Source organism: Rattus norvegicus, chromosome 5 (genome assembly GCF_036323735.1).
Source record: "Rattus norvegicus strain BN/NHsdMcwi chromosome 5, GRCr8, whole genome shotgun sequence".
In the NCBI taxonomy this organism is placed as follows: Eukaryota; Metazoa; Chordata; class Mammalia; order Rodentia; family Muridae; genus Rattus; species Rattus norvegicus.
Window position 1 is genome coordinate 155,270,350 of NC_086023.1, and position 27,074 is coordinate 155,297,423.

The 27,074-nt window shown below is 49.5% G+C and overlaps 1 protein-coding gene across 1 annotated transcript in view; it reads right to left on the reverse strand.

Annotated features, from left to right (window-relative positions):
• Nucleotides 1–19,436, reverse strand: part of Alpl (alkaline phosphatase, biomineralization associated) — a 55,016-nt gene extending 35,580 nt beyond the window's left edge. Inside the window, exon 1 of the mRNA NM_013059.2 lies at nt 19,373–19,436. The gene's annotated coding sequence lies outside the window, so the exon portion shown is untranslated. The remainder of the gene's footprint in view (nt 1–19,372) is intronic.
• Between the last annotated feature and the right edge of the window lie 7,638 nt (nt 19,437–27,074).

A 27,074-nucleotide genomic window follows, 5' to 3' on the forward strand; every position in this document is an offset into this window, starting at 1 on the left:
ATAAGTAGGTAAATAAAGCGGTCAGGCAAACGATAGGAGTGGTTCCTGCATTCCCACACGGAAGCCGACTCCAGATAACGTGACAAGGCTCAGACGACTCTCGAGGAGACCGAAGCCCCCTGCAGATGCAGCAGGGCCTGCATGTCCTCAGAGCGGAAGGCAGACTGAGCTGTTCTCAGCTCTCCTTTTGCACCAAGAGGCCCGTACACTCGGACATGCACTCCCTGTTGCTGGACCACCATAGCCGGCACCCTTAGGAACGGGCAGCCTAGACAATATCAAAGATGTGTGGGGTCACAGGAAGGAGAAGGGGACCCACAGACACAGTCACCCTACATAACAGTCACCCCACGCATGCCCTATTGGACAAGGGAGGATTCTGACTCAAGGAGAGGATGGCCCTTGTCCCTCTGGGCTCCTCCCTGAGGTGAGAAAGTAAGAGTCATGCCTGAGGTGTTAGCAGAGGGAACTGACCTGACCAAAGTCTGTCAGGTCAAACTGACCTGAGTATAGTCTGTCCTTTTGTTGAAGCTGAAGATAGAATTTAAGCCTATCCCCTCACCCCAAAACATAGTACCCATGAAAAAGGTGGACTCCAAATAATGCACATTGGTCACAGAAGCGTACAACAGCACTGCAGCTTTTGGGGGTGTAGTGGGGTAAGAAACAGGTTTTTGAAACAGGGTTTCCTCATGTAGCCCTGGCTATCCTAGAACTCACGCTATAGACCAGGCTGGCCTCGAACTCACAGAGATCTGCCTGCCTCCGCCTCCTGAGTGCTGGGATTAAAGGTGTGCCCCACCACTACCTGCCCTGTAATTTTGTTTTAGGCTGGGTCTCTCTATGTAGCCCTGGTTGGCCTGGAAGTCTCTGTGTAGACAAGGTGGGCCTTAGCTCTGCCTCCTGACCGCTGGGATTACACATGTGTACCACCATGGCCAGCACTATATTGTGTGTGTGTGTGTGTGTGTGTGTGTGTGTGTGTGTGTGTGTGTGTGTGTTTCTGCTTGTGCGCGAGTGGAGGCCAGTCACAGCCTCAGGTGTTTGGGACAGGGTTCCACTGTCACTGTGAGCACCAGGCAGGCCAGCCGGCTTGTGAGCTTCCAAGGATTCTTCTGTTCCAGTTCATGTCGCCCTGTAGGAATACTGGAGGCAGATGCTACTGCAACCACTTTACATGCCTTCTGGAGAGGTTTTTGCCCTACCTCATGACATCAACATATATGTATCACATGACCAGCAATTCTACCCTAAATACTCAAAGAAATGAAAGTCTATCTGCGTGAAAATCCTTATGAGAGCATTCAGAGGTGGCTAACTTGTAACAGCCCAGACCAGATGGTGGAAAGATCCAAAAGCAAGTGAATGAATGAACAATGATATGTTGCTGCCGTCTGGACCAACCTCACAATAGAGGAAGGGGCTTCTGACCCAACAGGCAGGAATACATCTCAGAAACATAAAGGAATGGCAGAGTTCGCACTCAGCATGTGCAAGGCCAACAGACAGACAGAGAGACAGAGTCCCATCACAGACAAGAGAAGTATAACGAGAAAATGCTAAAACTTTTATGTAAACAGATGTTAAAATGTAGATTAAATGCACACACTCCTAAAACTAGAACTTACCGATGCTGACATAGGCAGACGTAAAAGAACCTAAATAAAGAAACCGAGACCACGTGAAGAATCTTTCCACAAAGAAAAGACCCGCCGAAGATGACCTCATCGGTAAATGCTACCAAATTTCAAGAAACAACTGTTCTTGATTTTACTCGAACTTCAGCAGAGCTGGAGAGTAAAAAAAAAAACCCAACCATCTAGTATGGTGACCACGATCACCACAGCCCTCAAGCCCAGAGGGATGGACCATTCTAGACAATATGTCACCGGCGCAAGCTAAATACACACTCAGCAAAACCAGTCGGGTCCCCAGCTAGGTCCGTCCTAGGAGCATGAGTTCAGAGGCTTCATGGGAAAGTCTTTTATGCGATGGATGACATTAACAGATCAAACAAGAAAAGCCATGTAATTATCTCGAGCATCTCAACATGATTTTTAAAAGCATTTAATGCACTCCAAACGCAAATTAAGATCCTTTCAAAAGCTCCCTGTAGAGGCTGTCAGGGTAGCGGTGGAGCTCAGTTGCTAGCGTGCTTGCCCAGCATGCACAGAGCCCTGGGGTCCATACCAGCACGACGTCAGCCATCAGTGCTCACTGTGGTCCCAGCACAGACGAGAATCTCAATCAAGATCACATAATCCCATATGGAGTTCAAGAACCTAGCACACCCAGTGTAAGTACACATTTGTGTGCTCGTGTGAGCATTCATGTGTGTGTGTGTGTGTGTGTGTGTGTGTGTGTGTGTGTGTGTGTGTGTAGGACACCTCTTAGGAGTTGGTTCTCTCCTTTCACAATGTGGGATCTGAGGATTGAATCCCTGTCCTTACTCAGGCTTGGTCGTAAATGCCTTTACCAACTGACCCTTCTCTCACATTCTCCACCTTTCTCTTTTGAGGCCTCTTTTCTTTTTTTTAAACATTTATTTATTTATTTATTTATTTATTTATTTATTTATTTATGATGTATACATCATACAGCTTTCTGCCTGTGTGTATGCCTGTAGGCCAGAAGAGGGCACCAGACCTGATTATGGTGGTTGTGAGCCACCATGTGGTTGCTGGGAATTGAACTCAGGACCTCTAGAAGAGCAGACAGTGCTCTTAACCGCTGAGCCAACTCTCCAGCCCCCTTGAGGTCTCTTTTGAGGCAGGGTCTCTCACTATGATCACAACACTGGATTACACATCTATCACCGAGCCCCACTTTCTACACAAGCTCCCAACTCGAACTCAGAGTCTCAAACTCGTGTGGCGAGCACTTTACCGCCGGACCCATCTTACCCATCCCCAAACCTCCCCGTGTTCATCAGGATTTCCTTCCACATCAGCAACAGCCTGAGGACCAAAGCCAACGATCCGGGAGCATAGCTCCGGGGAGGAGTGTTTGCAAGCCTGAAACGTTGGGTTCCATCCTTAGCGCAAGATCAAATAAATAAATAAATGCTGTGGGAATAGTCATCCACGGGAGGTATAATACAGAAGAGAAGGAATGAGTCACAATGATACATGCAAACATATGACAGCCTCAGCCATGGAAGAATGAGAGAGAGCAGTTAGATTTTCCATTTCATAAGGTTGAACTTGTATTCTGTAGATGCATACCTCTATACGTACGGTTCTAAATACTAACCTCTCAAGTGGAGCATGGGAGGGAGCTCGGTGAGGAAGATGCCTGCTGCACCGCATAAGGACCTGAGCTCAGATCCCCAGACCCCTCTGGAAAGCAAGCCAACCAACCACAGGAAGTGACAGTGCATACCGCAACCCCGGCGGAGAGGACACAGAGATGGGAAAATTCCTGAAGCTTACCAGCCAGCCAGTCTATGAGCTATGAGTTCAGTGAGAGACCTCTCGCAAATAGCGAAGGTGGAGAGCGACTGAGAAGACACCTGAGGCTGACCTCTGACCTCCACATGTGTGTATACACAGGTGCGCACATGCGCGCGCGCGCGCGCGCACACACAAATACACACACACACACACACACACACACACACACACACACGGTCATGCCCACACTAACAAATATGCACACACCATACACATACATACATGCATGCACACATACAAGCATACATATATAGAAAAATGGATGAGAGACGAGAAGCCATGTGCATGGTATCTATCTATGAGTACACAACATTAACACACTGGAGAGGTGTCCACAGAAGAATCAGGAGTTCAAGGTCAGCCTCTGCTAGGCAATGAGTCTGAGCTCAACCAGAGCTATATGAGACACTGTTTCAAAAACTAGGGCTAGTTCCATGGCCCCCGGTTGAAAGACTAATTTAAACCTTTTTTTCTTCTTCAAAAGAGTTTAGCTTTTTAAAGAGACTGGATACTTTTAATGAGACCCCTTTTAACGTGTTTGAATTTGTAAAGGTGTGGGACCTTTTAAGTTTGTAGTTTTTTGTTTCCACATGGAGAGGTTTAATGAGAGAAGAGGAGTAGAAGGGGGGATAAGTAAAAGCCAGCCATGAGCACATGGAGGGAAGGAGAGAGGATGGGGAGAGGAGGGACAGGGACAAAGAGGGCATGAGAGCAGAGAGGAGGAGAGGAAGAACTGTAAGTTGTCTTATATTGTGATGTCTTCATTAATGTGGAATCTTGGGGACGGACAAGACAGGAAAGGCTGTTGCTTAACAGTGAAGCAGTGCTGGTTAGTTTTATGTCAACCTGACACAAGCAGAAGTCATCGGTGGAGGGAGCCTCAATTGAGAAATGCTTCTGTAGGCAAACCTCTAGGCCATTTTCTTAATTGGTGATAGATGTGTCAAGGCCCAGCCCATTGTAGGTGGTGACATCCCTGGGCTGGTAGATCTGGGTTCTGTAAGAGAGCAGGCTGAGCGAGCCATGAGGAACAATCCAGTAAGCAGGCACCCCTCCTTGGCCTCTGCATCAGCTCCTGCCTCCAGATTCCTGCCCTGTTTGATTGAGTTCCTGTCCTGACTTCCTTCAGTGAATAGCAACGTGGAAATGTTACCTAAATAAACCCTTTCTTTCCCAGGTTGCTTCGGTCTTCGTGTTTTATTGCAGCACTAGTAACCTTAAGACATGAGTTTAGGGCTGGAGAGATGGCTCAGTGGTTAAGAGCACCGACTGATCTTCCTGAGGTCCTGAGTTCAAATCCCAGCAACCACATGGTGGCTCACAACCATCTGTAATGAGATCTGATGCCCTCTTCTGGTGTGTCTGAAGGCAGCTACAGTGTACTCATACAATAAAATAAAATCTTAAAAAACATAAATTCATAATAATTCCTTTAAAAAAAAGACATGAGTTTATCTGTGCAAGCAACTCAGTTATAGGGCAGGGAGAAGAGTGAGACAGGTGGGCCATTAGCCCACCCTTAGATCCCTGGTCTGTAAAGAAACAGAGAAGGGACCCTCAGCACGTATCTGTACCATGCCAGGCAGACATAAGAAGTGTCTGCTGCTCATCCTGGCTCAGAGAGGCCCAAGCAATCCTAGGAATTCATAATCATGCTGTTCTCGCTGTTTCTGAGGCTCACTCCAGCCACCACACAGATCCCAGGCCCGGTCACTAAATCCCACACTCCACCCGATGAACAAAGCAGACACAACTTGCGGTAAACGCTTAGCAGCCATTTCGGCCCAGCGAGTGAGGCAATGTGGAAAGAGACTGGTAGGTGTGAGGAGGTCTAGATTTAGTCCGATCTCTCTTTTTGTGGACCATTTCTCTCCCTGGACCTTGCTGTCCCACCTATACCTGAAGGGGACAACTGTTATTCCATTGTTAAGGGGCCACTAACAAGCAGGAGGCCACTGACCTCTGCAGTCCCCTGGCAGGTCCTGTTCATGCGCCATCCATCTGGGTCAAAAGCCACATACGTGCCCTAGGTCCTACCCACCTTTCTGACATCACCCCTAGCTCCACCCCTCCGACCTCTGGGCCAATTTCTCTTCCCTTACGTTCTGTTTCTGAGGTATTTTTGAGATTGGGTCTTCTGTAACCTAAATTGGCCTCGAATTTACTACACAGCTGAGGATGACCTTGAATGTCTGATATTCTGGCTGCCACCTCGAAAGGCCTGTGTCACTATGCCTGAGTTCTTTTCTTCGTATGGTTTAGGGTTTGCTCTTGACTTCCTAGAACACTCTCTGTACAGGTCTTTGTGCAGCTCCTTCTTGCTCACCCTCCAGTTCAAAGGTCACCAGACCCTCCCCCTTTGCCCTTCCAGAGTCCTCAGCCCAAGGAGTCCTTTAATCATTCATAAGCCTTTCCCTGTCTTCTCTGCTCCGATTGATTATAAACTGTTTTTTTGTAAAGGTTTATTTATTATATATAAGTACACTGTAACTGTCTTCACCAGAAGAGGGCATCAGATCCCATTACAGATGGTTGTGAGCCACCACGTGGTTGCTGGGGTTTGAACTCAGGATCTCTGGACCTCTGAACCACTGAGTCATCTCTCCAGCCCAATTATAAACTGTTAACTTCTGTCTTCTCCCAGGAGATGCAGCTCAGGCAAGCACTACTGTGGCTCCTAAACCAGACTTGTAGGCTAAAGGCCACCTTCCCCAAGGGCCCTTCTGCTTACACTGCCACAGGCTGGTTAGGTGGCCTCTCTTATTTCCTCCATCTTAAGCTCTGGTTTTGCATAGGTTGTTGGACCTGGTCAACTCCCCCCCATATGGGAAGGCCACATTTGCTTGCAATGAATGTATTACCCCAAGGCCTCACAGGCACTGGGCTAAAGACAAGTCTGTGGAGAGGCTGGGATGTGGCTCACCTAAGAGGACTTGCCCAGAACGCACAGGGGTCTACGTCCCATCTGCTGTACCACAAAAGCCAAGTGTGGGTGGTGCATACCTGTGAGCCACGGAGGGAAGTAGAGGCAGGAGGATCAGGAATTCAAGGTCAGAGTCAGCTACGTCATGAGTTTGAGGCCAGTCTGTGTTAGAGATCCTGTCTCTCAAAAAAGTAAAACTAGGAGCTGGAGAGATGGCTCAGCGGTTAAGAGCACGGACTGCTCTTCTAGAGGATCTGGGTTCAATTCCCAGCACCCACATGGTGGCTCACAACCATCTGTCATTCCAGTTCCAGGGGAATCCAGCACCCTCTTCCGGTCGCTGTGGACACCAGACATACAAGTGGTCACAGACACCCATGCAGGCCAAACACCCACGCATATGAAATAATACAATCAAAATTTTAAAATTAATAAGCAAAATAATATATAAAAATAAATGTTTGTTGGTTGGCTAAAGGAAGATCCTCTTGAAATCTCCTCTTCCCTACCTCCTGACTCTTCTCCCTTCTCTCCATTCACAAGTACCAGGACACCGGCAGCCACTGAAGGGCCATTGAAATACCACCCTGGCAGGAAATTCTTGGGACAAGGGTGCTTTGCTTCTTCCTCTTAGCAGAGAGGCTCTCCAGGTGGAGAGGGACAAAGCCCTACCTAGCAGGGCTGCCTCTGTCCCAGGCACCCTCTGGACTTAGGCTGCCACAGCCGCTGGAACAGACATTTCCCCTGGAGTCTACCCCAGGTGGCGGGAATGTGCCACAGGACACGGAGGCTGGTGAAGGTCGTCACTGTGAGCCCTGCCTGGCCAAGAGCCATGGGGAAGCACTTGGTTACTCAGATGGGGTAGCTGCCCTGGGGGAAAGGGTGCACTTCCCCCACCCCAGGGAAGCAGGGCAACCAGTCCTGCACAGCCTGGGAGCCCATAGCGGAGGAGGAAATTGGAGAGCAAAATCTTGCATAAGTCACTGCAGGGAGATTCCCTCAGCCCAGGAAAGCTCTGGAAGCCAGAGACAGAAACTCAGCAGAATCAGCCCCAAGGCCAGAACCCTGGCTGGAGGCTGGGCCTGTCCAGCCACTCAGACTCCAGAGTGCTCTCCCCCTGACCTGGAAACACCAGGATTGCCCTATGGGGTCTCCACCTTCCCCACCAGGAGTCCCTGGGGACAGATAAACTCTGCCGGTCAGCTCTGGGTCAGGGGGTGGCTCAGTACTCCCTGGAGTGTTGTAGGCTGTAATCCTGCTTATTGCTCAACTCCTGCTCCCCTTAAGAGGCTCCTGAAGAAGTAACAGGTTCAAGGGATCAGGCATCCGGTCCACAGAGAATTCTCCAGTGGCTCTGAGTGAGCCCTGCCTAGAATTTGAAGCCAGGCTGCTGGCATTCAGTTTTGGATTAACATTTCTGGAGCTGCATAACCTTGGAGGTATCCCTTCCCTTGCTCTGTGTTCTTTCACCTTTGACGAAAGGGATTCCACAACCTACATCTTGGAGACATTTGAAGCTAAGGAGAAAGGACAGACAAGCCCTCGGCAGCCGGCACAGTGTGGGGGCTCTAGTGGCCAACAGCTCTCAAGAGTCACAACACTAAAAAGCAGATTAGGGAGAGTCAGGCTGGGAGCTCTGCTGGGAGCTCTGCACCAAACATTCCAAGGGAGACATAGTATCTCTTCCCAGACTGATACAAACTAACCCAGAAACCAGAAGAAGTCCAAGGTCTAGGTTCAAATCCCAGCACCACCACTGGCCAGCCCCACAACCCTGGGCATTTTGGGGTTCCTGTGTGACACCCTCTGCATGACTCCCCACCCACCCTGAGACTATGAGACCTTCCTTCCCCAGCTTAAAGACACGGCAGTTCTCTGCACTGTCAGCTCTGGGTGGTGCAAGGAACCTAGGAGCTGACACATTGGGTCTGCCCCAGATGGAGAGAGGTAACAGGTCTGTTGTCTTCTCTAACAATGTCTCTGGACCCAGTCTCCAGGAATATAAGTGAGGGGCATCACAGAATTGAGGATACTGTTCCCCTCCCTCCCCCATGTATGTATTACTCGGAGCCCTGACTGTGCTCTTACCTGGACCTTCCTGCCTGAGGGCAGCAGCCCAGTGAGGTGCCAGGAAGCCAGCAGGAAGAACCCAGAATCCTCCAGACAGATGTCATAGCCAAACAACTGCAGTGCACACCCAGGTCTACCAGTCATCCACCATTTACTGGCCAAGGCCCAGCATGTGAGCAAAAAGAGTGACAGCAACAGGACCGAGAGAGGCAATGAGGGGTCACTAAGTTACTACACCGACCTACCACATGACAGGGCGGCTGTGACGGCCAAGTCAGGACCTCTGTCCTTTCTCTTTTGACAGCGCTCCTGGTTTTCGGATGGGCTCCCTCTGCCTGCCTCTACCCAGCCTACCACTGCTGCCTGTTCCAATGAAAATCACAAGGTCCACCATGTGCTTCTCACTGGGCTGGGAGTGCGTTTTTCTTGGAGGAGTTACACTGTCTAGAGCAGCTGGAGTGCGCCCCTCACACCCTCACGCTCTTATATTTGAACTCTTGAATCTGGGGTGTGGCTCTGCTTTAGGGGACCCGAAAGGGGAGAGGGGCTCCTATATTGTGCTCCTTGGAGCACACACAGCTTTTGGATAGTCCGGAGAGCCAACCTTTGTGCTCGATAGCAACTGTCTGGCCTGGAGAATAGGTGCTCAACCTCTCTCAGCCTCAGTTGCGAGAAATAAATGAATAAGTATCATAAGCCTGTGATAGGCTTAGAATAAAGCTGGGCTCAAGATCGACTGTATTTTAAACAATGTATACATCAATTACTGCTCTCCAGACCTATGGTGGAGTTAATCAGTGCGCAAGAACCAAGACCCAAAAGTCATACAAGGTCACTTTTTTTTCTTTTTCTCTCTCTCTTTTTTTTTTTTTTCTGGAGCTGGGGACCGAACCCAGGGCCTTGCGCATGCTAGGCAAGCGCTTTACCACTGAGCTAAATCCCCAACCCTCAAGGTCACTTTTTAAAAAAATTAATCTCTGTGGGATTTCATTCTTCAAATATTTATTCTTCTAATAAGTACGTAGGAAATACTTACCACACGCCCGGGAGTGGGCACAGGTGGGCTCAGCAAATGATCTCTGGGACCACTATTATCCTCCACCCATCCGTCCATCCGTGCGTCCATCCATCCACCCACCCATCCATCCATCTATCTATCTTTGGTTTGACACGACACACCATCCATCCATCCATCCATCCATCCATCCATCCATCCATCCATCCATCTTTGGTTTGACAAACCAGAGTCTTGCTGTCTCCCAGGCTTTCCTAGGTTCTCTCTCTTCCTGCCTTTAAGTCTCAATGGACAGGCCAGGGCTATGGAGAGCCTATGTCATGGATGGAGCAAGGAAGACCACAGTGAACTGAGAAGAGCGGCCAGGGTGAGGCCAGGAGTGGCTTAGGTTGGAAATGTCAGTCTTCACAGGTCCTTAGGCTGCAGAGTTGGCAGACAGGTTATGGGAAGCCTGCCAGGGGCGCTCCCTGGAAGTGCAAAGCTCTTGTTCTCTTTAGTGTTTTCTGTGAGGCCCTGCCCTCCCAAAGCTCACACTTGAAGTCAGGCACCCGTGTGAGAACAGATCTTACCCAGCAGGCTCAAGAACTCTGACTATGGTCTAGCCTAATATTGGAGGCACCACAGGCCCAGCAGGGAACCTGGGCAGGGCTAAGAGAGCTGGGGACTTGCCTGAGAAGGTCTTCGGCTGGGCTCCTGACTTAGATTGGAGGGTGACTTTAATATTGTCTTGCCTCTCCGAGCCTTGCTTTCCCCTCTTGCTAAATGAAGACATTACTTTCAGGCATGACCAAACTTTTGACATTATGACAAGACGTTGTCATCCAAAATATTCACACTCAAAAGCCACATAATTACTTCTTTTTAAATTGCAACATGTCTGTAAGGATCCTCTGAACTCATAAAGAAATGACTTTAAGACCCAATATGGGGAGTGGCACACCTTTAATTCTAGCACTCCGGAGGCAGAGGCAGGCAGATCTTCTATGAGTTCAAGGCCAGCCTGATCTACATAGCTAGTTCCAGGTCAGTCAGAGATACATAGTAAGATCCTGTTAAGAGGAAGAGGAGGAAGAGGAGGAAGAGGAAGAAGAAGAGGAGGAAGAGGAAGAGGAGGAGGAGGAGGAGGAGGAGGAGGAGGAAGAGGAGGAGAATAAATGGTTTTAAAACTTGATGGTAAGAGGCTGGGAATACAGCTAAGAGTGTTAAAGTGGCAAATTCATCTTGTGTGGTGGACTGAAATAAACCGGGCATGCATCCATACAGGAACTAGGGCAGGCCCAACCACACTCACATTAAATCAACACTCCTGTACCCCAGGCCGAAAGAATAGGCCGGGCACTCCCTGTGTGATCCCTGGCCTACCATACTCCCTCTCTGAGCCGCAGTTTCCCATTCGCAGTGGTCCCCTTGTGAGTCCACAGAGGAGTCAGGACTGAGCTGTGGCTTTATAATGGAGCACACTCTTAGAACGCACGAGGCCTTGAATTCCAAGCACGGCACCTCATTAGTGACCCAGGAAGCATTAACACGGAAGCTGGCAGTCCCAGGACTGCCTGGGAAGTAAGCCGGAGTCTCAAACATGTTCCCCCTGAGTGGGTTTTTGGCTAGAGCCCTGGGCTGTTCTTACAATTAACGGCAAGGCTAACAGAGGGGCGGGTGGATGAGACACTAGGTAGGTGTTCCTCTCTGTTACTATTATTGTTACTATGTTGCTGTTGTTGGTCTTAGGAATTGCCTTCTGCCTTCTGCCTTCAGGAGGACACCAGATGGTCACTGTTGCCATGGCAACGGCCATACATTCCCAGAAGACCTTTGGGCTCAATTCCCACCTCCACCTGGGAATTTTGACATCACATTCCAAATAAAAGGCAGACTCCCTCTGCCCTCGTCTTTTCTCTTCTTTCTCTCGCCCCTTCCCCTTGTCTTGTTCCTCCATTAAATCTCACCACGTAGAACCATGTTGGTGCTGGTTTGGTATGCTCTTTCTGGACAGGAGCAGCCGATAGTTAATAACAACGAGATTTTAATAACAACAACTGTTATTAGGGAGGAGAGGGTAACCTTCAGCTCTTTCCAGGAAAGCCTGAAACAGCCCCTTCTTTACCCCTCTTACTTAAACCAAAGCAGTTACCAGGCCTACAAACCAGAAATCCTCTTTAGGCTAAATGTGGGGACCTGCTGTGGCCCCATAAAACATCTCACACCACATCAAAAGCCAGTTCAGGCACAGTCTACCTCACAGTTAGTTCTTCCAGAACTCTGACTGAGGAGCACCATGACATTTGAACCAATGCCACCTGGGCCTGCCCCACTTGGACCTGCCCTGTTTCCCCACTCCTGGTCCACGACATCACTAAATTAATCTGATTCTGGGCTATCCTTTCCTCCCGTGTGCCAGTTGGCATTTAGTGACTCACGTCTGTATGGAGTACTATGCTGTAGTGGAGGGAATTTCAGCGGGATACAGAGCAGGGGTTGATTAATGATGTCTGACACAGGTGCAGGGCAGGGACAGGGCAGCATGCAAGTCAGCTTTGTGTCACCAAGGAACTAGAAAGGTCCTAAGGCCCAATCTCATTTGCATGAATGATGGTTTTCAGGAAAGACACTAGAAACTGAGACTACGGAGACAAAAGGACAAAACCAAGGCTACTTAGCAGGTATTCAGATCCACGCCCTCTGGGTGCTAAGGGTGATTCCTCCTAGGACTGCAAGGGCCTTCAGGACCAGGAAGGGGTGTGGCCAGGCTGAGAGTCATTTGTCTGAGAGAGCAGATGCTGATGCAGAACTAATTCCCGGTGGTGCTAGGTCCCCTCCTTTTGGGGATCCCAATCCTATGTTGCAAATCCCAGAGGCAGATGGTTCAACAGAAAATAGTGTCATCTTCTGCGGACTTGCATCCAAACATAAAGATTTCAATCAGTTTGCAAGTCTGACGGGGAATGAAACCTAAGCACAATGGTGCCAACACTTTGGAACTGTGTGACTTTCAGAAAGTTACATACCATCCATCTCTGAGACAAAATAGCAAGTTAAATACAATAAAGACGCCTAAGTAATTGGTCCAACTTCTAGCCCAGAATAAGTCCTTACAATTAGGTATAGGGATGGGTCAAAGCACAAAGCATATTATTTACAAGAAATAATGTCTGGAACATTAATGTTTGAACAAGTTACAGAAAGTAACACTTGATAGCCATGCTTACCAGAAACTGAGCTACTGAACTTTGTTACTTCAAAATAAATAAGAAACTGGCTCTTCCGGGAAGGCAGAATACTCATGACTCAGGGAAGAAAGCAACTTGAATAGGTAGGTTTTTACTTCCCACTTCCCAGTGAGGGGAATCTGGTCCTCAATACTCAGGGCTGTCATGGGACCACATGAATGTGTCATCAGCAGTTAGAGACAATGGACGAGTGGAGGGCGTGTGTTCCTGGGGACTGAACCCGGGATGCACATAGGCTAAGTAAGTCTTCCATTCTCTATCTTTGAGCTAAGTCCCAACATTCTGAGACAGGCACTCACCTATTACCCAGGCCGGCCTTGAATTTATCCTCCTGCCTCCTTATAATCCTGAGTAACAGGGATTATAGGCCTACACCAGGTCTCTTTTCTTTTTTTTTCCTTTTCATCTTCCTTCTTTCCTTCCTTCCTTCCTTCCCTCCTTCATGTCTGTCTTCCTTCTTCAGACTCATGTAACCCAGGTTGGCCTCAAACTTAGTATATAGCTAAGGATGACCCTGAACGTCTGTGTGCTGGGCTCACCATGCCACCACACCCAGTTTACATAGCATTGGGGATGGTCTCCTTGTATCCTGGACAGGCACAGCAGTGCAGCAATGGACGTGCCTAGAAAGAAGGAGTCTGGGAGAGGGAGCGGGACTCAAGACGCACTAATGCGACAGCTTTGACTTAGCACCAAAGGTGTGTCAGTCCTATGCAGAAGTCAGGTAAGCCATTGTGGGGTAGGGGGTGGAGGGGAGATGGGCTTGGCCAATGCAGCCAGGAGGATGTGGGGATTCCAAGGGAAAACGTCTCATCTGAGGATGCACACGTGTGTGCTACTGACAAAGGAAGCGGCTGCTGGGGTGGAACTCAGCAGCTGAGGGCTGACCTAGCAAGAATGAGTGTCTCAGTCCTAGTCCCTGCCCTGCAAAAAATAAAACAAATCCATTGGGTAGATCTTCACAAAGGTCGCATTTAGGGTTTTCCAAATAAAAGCAATTCGCTCTGGCCCTTGAAGACTCACTTCTAAAGGTCTGTGAAAACACTGGCAGACCTCTGACCACCAGGCAAAGGCCAGAACTTTACTCTTCCACCCAGACACCCGAGAGGACGAGGACCTGGCTCAAACCTAAGCCCAGGTGAGGTTGATGGGATTACAATATTGGCAAGCTGAGGCAGGAGGATTGCCAACAGTGTGGGGCCCTCCCCGCTGCTGTGAGACTCTGTGTCAAACCCAGAAAAATAACAAAAGTCAGGGGTTACAGATGTGCAAGAGGCTGGGGAGCCCACGACAGGGTCTCTCTGGTCTTCCTACATGAAGCTACCTCCCAGGCCTTTCCACAACCAGGACGGGGCTCTGCCCAGAAATCACAACCTCTGAGTCTCATTAGCAGCAAGAGGGGAGAATAGGGAGGGTGTGCATAGGTGCTGGGAGCTCAGGGTAGATTGAAATATTATATATAACATATAACATATTACATATTTATTATGTCATAATCTATAATATTATTATATAGTGTTATGTCAACCTCTACAATTGCAAGGTGCACAGACCTGATACAACTCTCAGTTATTAAGGTCCCCAAGTTCACTTTGCATCCCCCAGACAGCCTATCTGTGCAGACCTAGGGGCTCATAAGTGGTTATACCCCACCCCCATCTCCAGGACCTCATATTTATCCAGCAGACCCCACAGCCTCCAAACCACCTTCCAGACCACGCAGTGATTCTGAGACTCCAACTGAGGCCATGCATCTGTCATCAAAGGCTTTTTCAGTGCCAGCAAAGTGATAAAGAAGAAAGCTGTGGGTCTGGCTGTAGGTCCGGCGTGTGATGGGACATGAGGTGAGGTGAGGTGAGGTGACAGACATCACAGAAGTCCCTTCTCACTGTGCTGCTCAAGCTCCAGAGCTTAGGGATGTCTCGGGCAGGTCCAATGGGCTAAATGTCTACAGGTAGATAATGGTGCCTCATCCCCCAAACTTCAGGAGCCCCTAGATTCCACATAGGCAGGAAGAGGCTCGCAGGAAGAGGCTCCCCACCTAGCCAGTGTCTTTCAATGATGCATCTAGAGCTGTCTGGACTGTATCCATGATCCCATCCTAGCCCCCTGCAGGCTGGCCCCAGCCTTCCATAGTCATTCAAATATGATGCCTCTCTAACTCTGCCCCTAAAGGACAAACTCAACAGAGCAGCAGGCTGTGCTTGACTGGCAAGGGGGCTGTGCAAGCGACTGGAGTGCAGCTAAATGGTTGGAGCAGCTGCCTCTCAGCTCCGGTCCTTGTGGTCAGGCAGAGGCGTGGCCCTGCAGAGCCTACATCTTCTGATCTTTCCAGAGAAGCCAGAAACCAGTGTTTTTATGTAAAACGAAACCACCCGGGGTTTAACAACACTAAATTGAAGCTTTTAACTCAGTGTAGGAGCCAAGTCTCCTGCTCCTGCCCACCTCCACGCCCCATCCCTTTAGGCCTTGGGCTTTCCACACACAGTAGGCCATACCTGACCCATTCCAAGGTTCAGGGAATCCCATCGTCTCTCCTCCTCAGGCATCTTGGTTTACAGATGGGGAAACTGAGGCTAGAGAGAGGAGGGGACTTGTCCAAGTTCTCTCCCACCACCCACAGCGTCTTCATCCTCTCTTGAGCGGGTACAGCTTTTCAAACAAAGGTAAGCTTGGGGCCAAGGATGTGTCTCAGTTGGTAGACTGCTTGCCCAATATGCATGAAGCTCTTGGTTCTATTCCCAGCATGCAAAGCATGCCTGGAGGCACACACCTGTACTCCCGGAACTCGGGAGGTGAAGGCAGGAGGAACAGAGAAGTTGAGGGCCATCCTTTGCTACATAGCAAGTTTCAAGGCCAGCCTGGGCTACATAAGACCCTGTTTCAAATAAATAAATAAATACAGTAAATTAAGGACACACCATGGAAGTGACACGCCAACACGCCAAGTCCACCAGAGGCATGGCTTGTGTGAGTGTGGGGGAGGGTCACCTTTGGAAAACCCAAAGAGGCAGGAGGCTGAGCGTAAACAGCTGTGTGCCCCTGGGCAAGCTACTTTTCCTCTCTGGGCCTCAAAATTACCAATGGACACAGCCAGGGGCTGAGCCTGGCTAGCCTACAATTCTAGACATCTCTGAGTCCCCTCCAATGACCATAAAGCAAAAAAATAATAATAAAAATAATAACAATAATAATAATAATTATGGGAGAGCAAGTTGTCTACGCCAGCCAGAAAAGACCACAGTTTTTAGAGAAACCTGACTCTTAGTTCTTGGTTACTGGAACTCAAAAGGGGCAATGGTAATAACACAGGGGTGTGGGGGTGTGGTTTAACCACCATCCTCCAGTTAAACAAAAACACATCTACTTCAACTTCATCCCCACCCCCCGCAGCCCCCACTCTCATCTCAAATGTTACCCCTTCCTTTGAGAAGTTAAATCAAATGCAAACAATTGATTTCATGCCACATCGAGGCTGGGGTTTGAAGCATGGGAAACTTTAAGCACCGGCTTTTTCTGGGAGCAATTACAAAATCTTGGGGCAGGGGGTGTGAGAAGGCAGATAAATAGAGAAAGCATTCTGGCATGTTCTTTGGATCACGGAGCAATCGATATTGATGCTGGGGACCACTGTGAGCTGTCACTCAAGAGAGGGAAAGCCATTTGCTTCCTGTCACCCAGCTGAGAACTGGAACCATAGTACTGATTGATGATTGATTGATGATTGATTGATTGATTGATTTTGGGTTTTTTTTTTTTTTTTTTTTTTGGAGACAGGGTTTTTCAGTATAGCTTCAGCTGTTCTGGAACTCACTCTGTAGACCAGGCTGACCCCAAACTCAGAGATCCACCCGCCTCTGCCTCTGCCTCCCAAGTGCTGGGATTAAAGGCGTGTGCCAACACAGCCCGGCTTAAGGTATTGACTCTTACAGCCCAGGTAGTTGAAGCCTAAGGTTGGTAGACTGCTTATGATCTTGCCGGCCCTCAGCAACTGGTACCCATGCTTATTACGACACATCACAGGTGAGGAAACAGAGGGTCCGAGGGCAGAGAAGCTTGTCGAGGGTCACACAGCAGTACAGATAATGAGTTTTCAATCTACCGTCTCCCACTGTCTTCCGAAGGTTAGCACAGCTCCAGAAATAAGAAGGCGGAGGGGGGCGGGGGGAGCCAAAATAACACACATACCACACAGCCCAGCCCTGGTGTGCCAGTGACGATGGGCTGTTGTGCTCCGGAGCTCAGTCAGCATTCCTGTGGCCAAGTGGAGAATTCTGAGCACAAGTTCTCAGCCCAGCTTGCCTGCTCCCCATAAGGCTTCTTCTCAAGCTTCAGGGTTTTTGTCTTAATATGCCCAGTCAGATAAACTTCAGGCTGAGAACGTTAAACTCTACCCCTGGATTCTGCATCCTGGATTCACCCCCATGTCCCCTTTCCCCCAGAAGCCTGAAGCCCACAGACGCTCTGGCAGGGAGATCACTGGACCTATCACAGGACCAAAAATTGTAGGTCCTTAAGCCCAGCCCCAGAGCCCCAAGTGGCTTGTATATGTCCCAGGGCAAGTCACTGTCCCTTCAAGCTGTCCCTTCAAGAGGTTTCTTCGCATGCGGGAAAGGATAGCATCTCCTGTCTTTGCAGGATAGAACAGGAAAGGGTTTGGTGTTGGGTTGCTCCATGGACAATGAGGTAGAGGTGGATGGTAGGAGATTCCTGGGTTATTCCTAGCCTGGAGCTCCAGGCTCCCTTCCCGGGCTGAGCTGTGTCAGTCCGGGAGGGAGGGGCTACATCTGAGTAACAGTAGGAAGGCCGAGTGCTTCCTGCCCATCAGGGAGTGGGCAGAGCCTGGACAAAGGTGGTTGACGGGATCGCAGGGTTCAGAGGCAATGACATAACCCTGTACACTCTGATGCAATTTCTGCTGACACTGGAGTGGGGGACAGTCATTGCTTTCTATAGCACATGAACCTGCAAAACACGTTGCAAGCTGTACAGTGCCCTCCCTACCCAGAGGGTCTACAGAACGATGAGTTCCAGTTCCTGTATACCCTCAAGGAGAATCCGAGACACAGGGAGACCAGAGCTGTGCCCTGGTCACACAGCTATGCCCCATCTCGTTAGGACCATGTACTGGCTGCTCCCTGTGACACGGTGTGATACCTTTATCCCTTTCTTTGGGAACTACTTCATCTTGACTCTACTGTGCGACACTCAAATTTTCAAAGCCTGAAAAGAATTTGTTATGCAAAGGTTCACCTCAACAGGATGGGGGGCCCGGTGTTGACAGTGCCACTCTTGGCACCTCTTAGCACACAGCTGATGCCTGGTAAGGATGTGTGGATAAAAGACACCCACCATTCTGGCCTGTCCGGTCTTTTGGTTCACTGTAGCCCTAACATATAGATGGGACTGTCACAGACAGGACATGGCAACCAGCCTAGACCTGTCTCACTCCACCAGTAGGTTTCTGAGAAGCTGTGTTCTCCCCCAACGGAATCAGAGATAGTTCAGGACAGGGAAAAGGACAGAGAGGAGATGGGCAAGGAGTTAAGGTTGGAGAGGAAAGAGCTGGCTGGGAAGACCAGGGAGGCTTGGAGGATGAAGGGAAACCTGAGAGGGGCTTTCCTTCATCTCTTGGGCTGCGGAGAATGGGCAACAGGGTTCAATTCCTGACATCACTTACCTTGTCTAAAACTCACTGTCCCTATTTGTAGATGAGATTTCTGTCAGGTGTCAAAGCAGTGTTTAGCACATAGTAGGCATTCAATAAACAGTGTCCTCCTCACTAATTCTCAACAAGACTGAGAATCTGAGTCTGCCTGAGGGGGTCTTTAAGTTCTTCTTAGAGCCAAAGTTCCTTCCAGGCCTGAGAAGCAAGCATCCCTCTCTTGTATGCATGTGTGCACGTACCCACATATGTATGTATGTGTATATATATATGTATGCATGACTTTGAGACCCAATCTCCCTAGATAGCTAGAGTGGCCTCGAACTCACTGAGATCCCCAGCCTCCAGACTGCCAGCATCACCGCGCCAGCCCTCTCTTTTAATCAGGATTCACAGGCATACCCAGAGTCCTTTGCAAGGCCTCCTTCCCCAGGCCCATTAGTGTTGAAAAGGATTACCATGGACAATGTGGGGTAAGAATGAGGTTTTCTTCTGCCTTGGGTCCTGCCGCTGTGCCTGTGCCTTTAACCCTTTCTTACCCACGCAGGGCAAGGCAGCAGCCCCACTCTCACGTGCACGCAGCCCGGAGCCGTTCGCAGGCTCCTTCCGTTTCCTGGGCTCCCCCGCTCCCAGACAGACACTAGCTTGCGGTCTCCGATCTCTCCCGCCAAAGATCTCAGCACGTGCCTTCTCCCAGCTGCTCCCCAACTACTTTAGACACCAACGGGACAGAGTGGCTTGGGACCACGAAGGGCGCAGCTGTGGATTACGGCGCCGCGTGGGCACCGGGAGCAGGTGCTTAGCACCAGGGTAGGGTCCTGAGTAGCGGCTCCGCGGGCGACACGACCGTCATCCTGCCAGGCCCCAAGAGATGCACGCGGGGTCCGGAGCGGGAGGTCGTGAGTCCCCAGGGAGCCTGACCTTCCACGTTCCCCACAGTGGCTGGGACAGTCACTACGGGACCGGCGGAGCGCGCGCGTGAGAGTCGCACCAGCCGCGGGCGCAGCATGCTTTCCTTACCTGCAGGCAGGAGTGGGGAGGGTCTGTCCCGGCGCGCCGAGCGGTGGCCCTAAGGAGCGCCGTGGCGGGAGCCTACTCTGGCGGCCACCTCCCCCGCCTGCTTATGAAGGCGGCCCGGCTGAGCACCCGCCGGCCTCCCCGCCCCCGGCCGCCCCGCCCCCGGCCCGCACCCGGAGCCCCAGGCTGGTGCCTCTGCGTTGCCAGGGCGCCCCCTGCCGGGAGCGCCGCCCTCGACCCGGCCCGTAGGGCTGCAACAGGCAGGTTAGCCCGCCTTGCTCATCCTGGCCTCAGGGCTGGCGTGTCGTTAGGTTTGATTTCTCTGTAGGAATGTTTGTCCCTTGATGGTTGTTTTCCTGTGCCTGACTGCGCGTCTATGAATCCACTTGGCTTCTCTTAAGTCTCTATCTTTCTGCCTAGACATCCTTGTCTGTAACCATGTGCGCCTCTGAGCCTCTCACCCTTACCCCTTTCCTAGCCACTTTCTTTTTCGCCCTTAGCGAAGTCAGTAGGAAGCAGAGGGAGATCCCTCCGGCAGGGCCTTCCCTCCCTAATGCCTTCAGAAATAGGGACTCAGGACATTCTGTCTGTCCCAGTCAGAGGCCCCAGGACCTGCCCGGGTCACACCACTTCCCAGGCAGTGGAGACAGACTGTCCAGGCCCACAAGCCTGCTCTGGTGACCTCGGAGGGCTGCCCAAGGCTCTATAACCGGCAGACACTATCCCCTGGTTTCCCTTGCTTCCCGTTATTGAGGGAGTTATAAGAGACCGCCGTGTTGGGAAAATGCACAGGAAACAAATTCTAGATCAATGGGAGAGGAAAGGCAACCGCTGGGTGCTTACAGGCCTCACTCCATTCCCCAGGGGCCATCACCTCCCTTCCCGTGAGAGCCAGTCTGGGTTCTGGAAGTCTCTGATCCATTTCCTGCTGTGAACTCCTGGAGGTCGGTTTGAATGTCACCACCGTTTGAATCCCTTCTCATATCCTTCTCCTAAGAGGAAGGTCTTACGGCTACTGAAGCTGACTGAAACTATTTGTGTCTCTAATCCCCAACAGCCAGAGATTTGAAAGTAAGGATCATGCATCCCTGAACTCCATCTTCCTCAGCGCCTATGCCCCAGGATTGACCAATTCTAGCCTCAAGTTCCGTCGTAAGTCCGGGCTTCTTCTATATGAGATCTACCATTGAGCCCAATGTACAGAAGGAAAACCAAGGCCCAGAGACAACGTATGACTCATTGGTAAGTTCAGGGCCAGAGCCGGAGTCTGATGCCAAAAACCGAGAATGCCTGGGTTTGTTTCCCTTTGGTCTTGCATTTTAATAACTGATTCTGTTTATTTACTGTAGTGCTGTAAAATTTCCCTTAAGAAATAAGTTTATGTTTTTACAAAGTGAGACCCAAGTATTGGATCAACTACTCCTTTGTTTGTGTATTTCGTAGTGAGGTCACGGTGGCAAAAGTCATGGGGGCAATGAACAAATGAAGCTCTGGACGTTTCTCGTCCTTGTCTATAAGAAGCCGAGAGTTAAGACAGCCGTGAGCTCAGAACACAGCGCTTGGCAATTGCTTGCTAGCGCCAAACGGCTCGGGATTACAAAAGGCTTGAGATAATATCAGCCTCTGTGTGCCAAGGGACATCCGCATCACAGGAGGTCTTCCTTCCCAACATGGGCAGAGCTGAGAAGCTGAAGCTAGCGGCAGGAATTGGACGGTTTCTGTCTGTTACCATGAACTTCCCCCACCTCCCAGGCCCCCAATACCATCCATTGGGAATGAGCAATTCTGGTTTGCCCCGTGAGAGACCATTCTGTCTTCATGGAGAATCACAAGCGCTCTCCAAGGGATTGGTGTGGCTGCTTATCTCCCCCTCCCCACTCCCCATCCCCCCCACCTTCTTCACTGCACACTTTCCCTGTTGTTGGTCTCTGACCCTCCAGAATTCAGTTGAAGAATGTAATCAGTGGGGTATAGTACTTGCCTATGTGCACGAGACCCTGGGTCTCAGATTCAGCACAGAAGTAAGCAATCAGCTGAGATGGTGTCTCCCAGCATGCCTTGCTTCCCTGATCTCTGGGTACCAATTTTTTTTTTTTTGTTGTTGTTGTTCTTTTTTTTCCGGAGCTGGGGACCGAACCCAGGGCCTTGCGCTTCCTAGGCAAGCGCTCTACCACTGAGCTAAATCCCCAACCCCTGGGTACCACTTTTGATGCTGCCTAAAAGCCAGGAGGAGGCCAGGCCTTCACATCAGGAGCCCGAATCCACACCACCCCCTGCCCTAGCCTTGTCCTAGCCGGCTGGTAAGCTGACAGAGTATCTCTGGTTAAGACCCAGATTCCCAGGGTTGGGGATTTAGCTCAGTGGTAGAACGCTTGCCTAGCAAGCACAAGGCCCTGGGTTTGGTCCCCAGCTCTGAATAAAAAGAAAAAAAAAAAGACCCAGATTCCCTGCAGCTGTTTGGTCCGGATGCCTGGCCTGCTCAGTGAATGGAAGCAGCTCCTTATATAGATGTCACACCATCTTTTCATACATGGTCTCCAGGGTACAATTCCAAGATGAAAGAAATGGGCAAACAGAACCAGTCAACCTCCAAGCCCCCATGCCTGAGAGCTCTGTATCCTTCCTCTTTGTCCACATTGACTCTATGCCATGAGCTCCCTGCTTGAAATAAGACCCAAGTTTCCTAGTCACGGCTCAGTTGACCCGCACCCCTATAATCTTAATATTCAGAGGGCCGAGGCAGGAGGATTGCAAATCCAAGACCAAACAACTGCAGAGAGGGACCATGTCTTAAAAAACCGGATGGTGTGGGGATAGAGGGCTCAAGTAAGAGCCAGGAGTCCAAAGCTTAGAGTAGGGACCTTAGTGGACAGAGAGGGACAAAGGAGAAGGGACGACTGACAGAGGCAGTGTGGCCCCTGGGGGTAGGAAAGACTGAATTCTCGTAGATGTTTACAGGTGTGATGGTTATATTTCAAGCTTAGGCCTAACCAAAGCTTCAGTTCTTGACTCTCTGGGTCCCCTCTGGCCCCGCCTTCAACTCAGTATGAAAATGAACTTGGAGATCCCGAAGGAGGGGCCTGCTGTAGGGTTCCTGACTCCATCTAGTGAGTCAGGCTGCTCAGAGCAGCCCTACATAGAGAATGGGGAATTCACAGTTGTGAAAGGAAAGTCCACTGTGAGTTGTCATTTGAGGAACACTTCCTTTGTGCCTGTCCACATGATTCAAAGCTCTCGTCACAATAAGACACAATAAGACTCATTTTGTAACAATGGAGGCAGCCTCTCTAACACCTCTCCCCAACCCTCTCTTTAGGAGGGGGGGGTTCTTTTTTTTTTTTAAATATTTATTTATTATATAGAGGGCATAAGATCCCATTACAGATGGTTGTGAGCCACCATGTGGTTGCTGGGATTTGAACTCAGGACCTTGGGAAGAGCAGTCAGTGCTCTTAACCACTGAGCCATCTCTCCAGCCCCCGAGGGGGGGGGTTCTTACTGGGTAGCGGTGACACACGACTTCAACCCCAACACATGGGAGGCAGAGGCAGGCAGATATTTGAGTTTGAGGCCAGCCTGGTCTCAACAAAACCAAACCAACCGAACCGAAACGAAACAAAAGAGAGAGTGAGTAAGCACTGTGTTGCCCAGGATAGCCTCAATCTGATATGTAGTCAAGGATGGTCCTTCTGCCTCCACTTCCTGCATGCTGGGATTACAGATATGTGCTAACACATATCTGTATATACGGCTAGGGTTCGAACCCAGGGCTCATGGATGCTACGTGAGAACTCTACCCTCTGAACTATATTCATAGCCCCACTGGGGATGATCTTAGACTCCCAATCTACTGCCTGTACCACCCAAGTGCCGAGATTACAGGAAGAGGCCATCTTGCTCAGTTTATGAAGTGCTGGGCCTTGCGTTTGTTTGGCAAACGGTCCCCTAACTAAGCTACATCCTTAACTCCATTCTCTTTTCAAAGGAGGAAGCATTCAGCTCCGCTAGGACAGGCTAGCAGTTGTGTGCACTCCACAGAGGTTTATTAGATACCTAATGTGGTCCAGGCTGCTCGAGGAAGTGCGGCCCCACGCTAACAAGGTGAAGGGGAGGGGCACTCTCAGGAGTCGGCTGACAGAAACAATACACATCATAAATGAATAGATTACTTGGTAACTATGATGACCAGAACAGGAAGCCAGAGCAGATCCCGGTGTGCTGAAGAGGGGCCAACAGTAGCAGTTGCCCAAGGGAGAGAAGAGAAAGCTGTCCAAGGACACTCAGACAGGAAGGAGAATCCGTCTACCACCTCGGCTCTTACACAGTATGTAACATACCCTCCCAGGACCAAATCTCAACCCGTCCTAAGCTTAACCTGATCCTGCCTCAGCCCCTCGATTAGCTAGTCTCATCTCTGGCTTCTTTCGCTCATCCCGTTTCTCTATCATGGGCAGACCCACATCCAGTCCCTTCACACATAACAACTCTACTCCCCAGCCCGAGGCCCCAGCATGTCAGCCCTGCTCCCAGCTCCTGGCCCACAGACTGTACTCCAGCCCCAACTGCCCTGTGAGGAAGTCCTTCTGACAAAGGACCAGAGGAGCCTGCCCTGTAAGAAAAACCTCATTGTCTACCAAACAGTGTGCCCATTTTTGTCCTTATTTCTCAAGGGACTTGTGATCAGGACTCCAAGCTGGGAGAGGGAGCACACTGCTTCCTACTCTCAGCCCCGAAAAGGCTGCAAGCCAAGAGCAAAAGGTCAAGGCAGCCTTCTAGGAGCCGGATTCCAGAGGCCAGGGCAGACTCAGGCAGCCACAGCAGCTGGCCCTTGCCACAGTAAGTCAGGAAAGCAGTACCCTCTTATCAGTAGTGGGAGGGCTTGGTTGTGTGCAGGACAGCCAAGAAAGGATCTCTGTCCGCCATGGCTCTGTCTTCCCTGAATCCATAGGAGATGGGCCGTGCAGATGCTCCTCTGAGTGGGACATCACTTCCTGCTAAGTGTGGCAGTTCAATATGGACCAGAATGGGGATAGCTTTACTTACGTACATACAGCTGGTCCTGAGGATTGGACAGGGCCACACATGTTAAGCATGTACCCAGGCAGGCCCCAGCAGTAGCAATATACATTTTTAGAATGGGGGGTTGGGGGAGGAGCAAGCCCGCATACACGGGCACAGATGTCATGGCATACCTGTGGAGGTTAAAGGACAACTTTTGGGAATTGGGTCTCTCTTTCCATCTTGTTGAGGGAGAGTCATAGTTAGTGTCCATAGCACACTGTGTACTCCAAGCTGGCCAGCCCGTAAGTTTCCCAAGTAATTTTCCCATTTCTCCTTGCCGTTTTGCCACAGAGTGCTGGTGGCTTACCGCCACCTGTAACTACAGCTCCAGGGGAATCCGATACTCTCTTCTGGCATCTGCAGGTATATGCACACACACACACACACACACACACACACACACACACACACACACACCACACACCACACACACACACAATAAATCTTTACAAAGTTATTTACAAAGAAAATGACCTTAGGGTCTGTGAATCTCCTCATCCTCATGGTGATCACAGATGACCTCTAGCAAGGGGTTGGAGGTGGGGTCAAAGAGCACCACTAATTGGCCTCTGGCCCATTGTCCACCTCTTAGTGTAGCGAGACCAGGAGGTGGTTCTCCTTGTTAAACAAAGGCTTAACTGGACTGCTGGGAGGAGCCTAGATTTGCTGTTTGATGTACTAAGCCTCCTACCTCCCAGCATTTGCTTCTAAATATAGTCTGAGGTCTTGAATTCAGCTTTGAGGCTGTGATAGTCCTCCCTCTTAACAAAGCTCATTTTCCTCCCAACATACACAAGCCCAGCTCAAAGACGGAGCTGCTTTTTTTTTTTTTTTTTTTTTTTTTTTTTTTTGCTGGCAGTTAACAATGAGCAAAAAACGTGGCTGACCATCCCAGAATACTAAAGTTCCCCACAAGCCAGCTATGTACGTACAAGTTTGAATCCCACAGTCGCCAGGCTATAGGGCAGCTAATGCATCCTCTGTCAGCTGTGTGGGGCTGCTGACTTCCCAGTTCGGGTTCACCTTCTGGTACCCACTTCCACAGCTCTCTAAGGTGGGCATGACAGAGCCTGTAGCGTGCTACACTGTTTCTGTTCCCAGTTTCTTTAGTAGGGAGTTGTCCTTAATAACAAAAAAAAAAAAAATCAACTCCTTAAACAGGTTTAAAAACTAAGGAAGTTCTCTGCTCACTAAATGGGGTGACTTGATGTTTTCAGGACCCAGTTTCTCTTGTTCTAGTTCTCTGTTTCCAACCAGGTGAGGTCTCAGGACACATGGTAGTTCCTTTCAATATTTCAAAAATAAGATTGAGGTCAGGAGGTGGCTCAGTAATAAAGCAGTGGGGACTCAGTAAACAAAGTTACTCAGTAAACAAAGTAGCTAGTAATGGAGGGAGACGCCCAATGTCAACCTCTGGCCTCCGTGCCCTCGAACACACAACACATGCTCACACAACTGTACTCATGTGTGCACGAAAACATGCATACATATAGACTTGAATACCACACATTCAAAGAAAGAAAAAAAAGAGCCAGGCAAGGATTTTAATCTCAGGATTTGGGAGGCAGAGGCAGGTGGATCTCTGTGAGTTCAAGGCCAGCCTCCTCTACATAGCAAGTTTCAGAGCAGCCAAGGATACATACAGAAACCTTGTTTCAAAAAAGAAACAAAGAAACAAAGAGAAAAGAAAGAGACTGGAAGGGAGAATGGAAGGAAGGCTCACTTGGTAATAATTCCTGTAACCAACATAAAGTAAGAGAATCAGAGGCTAGAGAGATGACTCAGTGGTTAAGAGCACTGACTGCTCTTCCAGAGGTCCTGAGTTCAATTCCCAGCAACCACGTGGTGGCTCACAACCATCGGTAATGGGATCTGTTGCCCTCTTCTGGTGTGTCTGAAGACAGCTACAGTGACCTTATATAGAATAAATAAATAAATCTTAAAAAAAAAAAGAAGAAAACCAACTCTGACCACCTGAGTACCATGGCAATCTCATGCCCTCATAAACATGAATATCATATCATAAATGCAATAATTATACAATAATAAACAATATTTTATTACATTATTTATCATTAATAATATTTTATATAAGCATATAATTACATAATAAGTATATTTTTACTTTTTTATTTTTTAGATTTTTAAAAAAATTTATATGAGTATACTGTTGCTCTCTTTAGACATACCAGAAGAGGGTATCAGATCCCATTATAGATGGTTATGAGACAGCATGTGGTTGCTGGGAATTGAACTCAGGAAGAGCAGTCAGTGCTCTTAACCACTGAACCATCTCTCCAGCCCCAGTAATTTATTTATTATGTATTGTGCATTTATTATATAAGTTATTATTTATAATACAATAATAAATAAATACATTTAAGACAGACAGATAGGAAAGGAGGGAAGAGAGTAAGGAAAGAGGAAAAAAATTAATCTATTGCCTTAAAAAAATACAAGTTTGGACTGGAGGAGTCTTCTAGCTCCTCCATGGCTTCCTAACCAGTCACCGCAGTAACTATGTAGGCCGGTGCTGGCCCACCCAGGGAGATGGGCAGATCCTGCCCACACATTTTCCCCTAAACGAGAAGAGAAACGTGGGTACTGGGGAAGCCCACACACAGTAGCTTCAGCTGTTAGACAG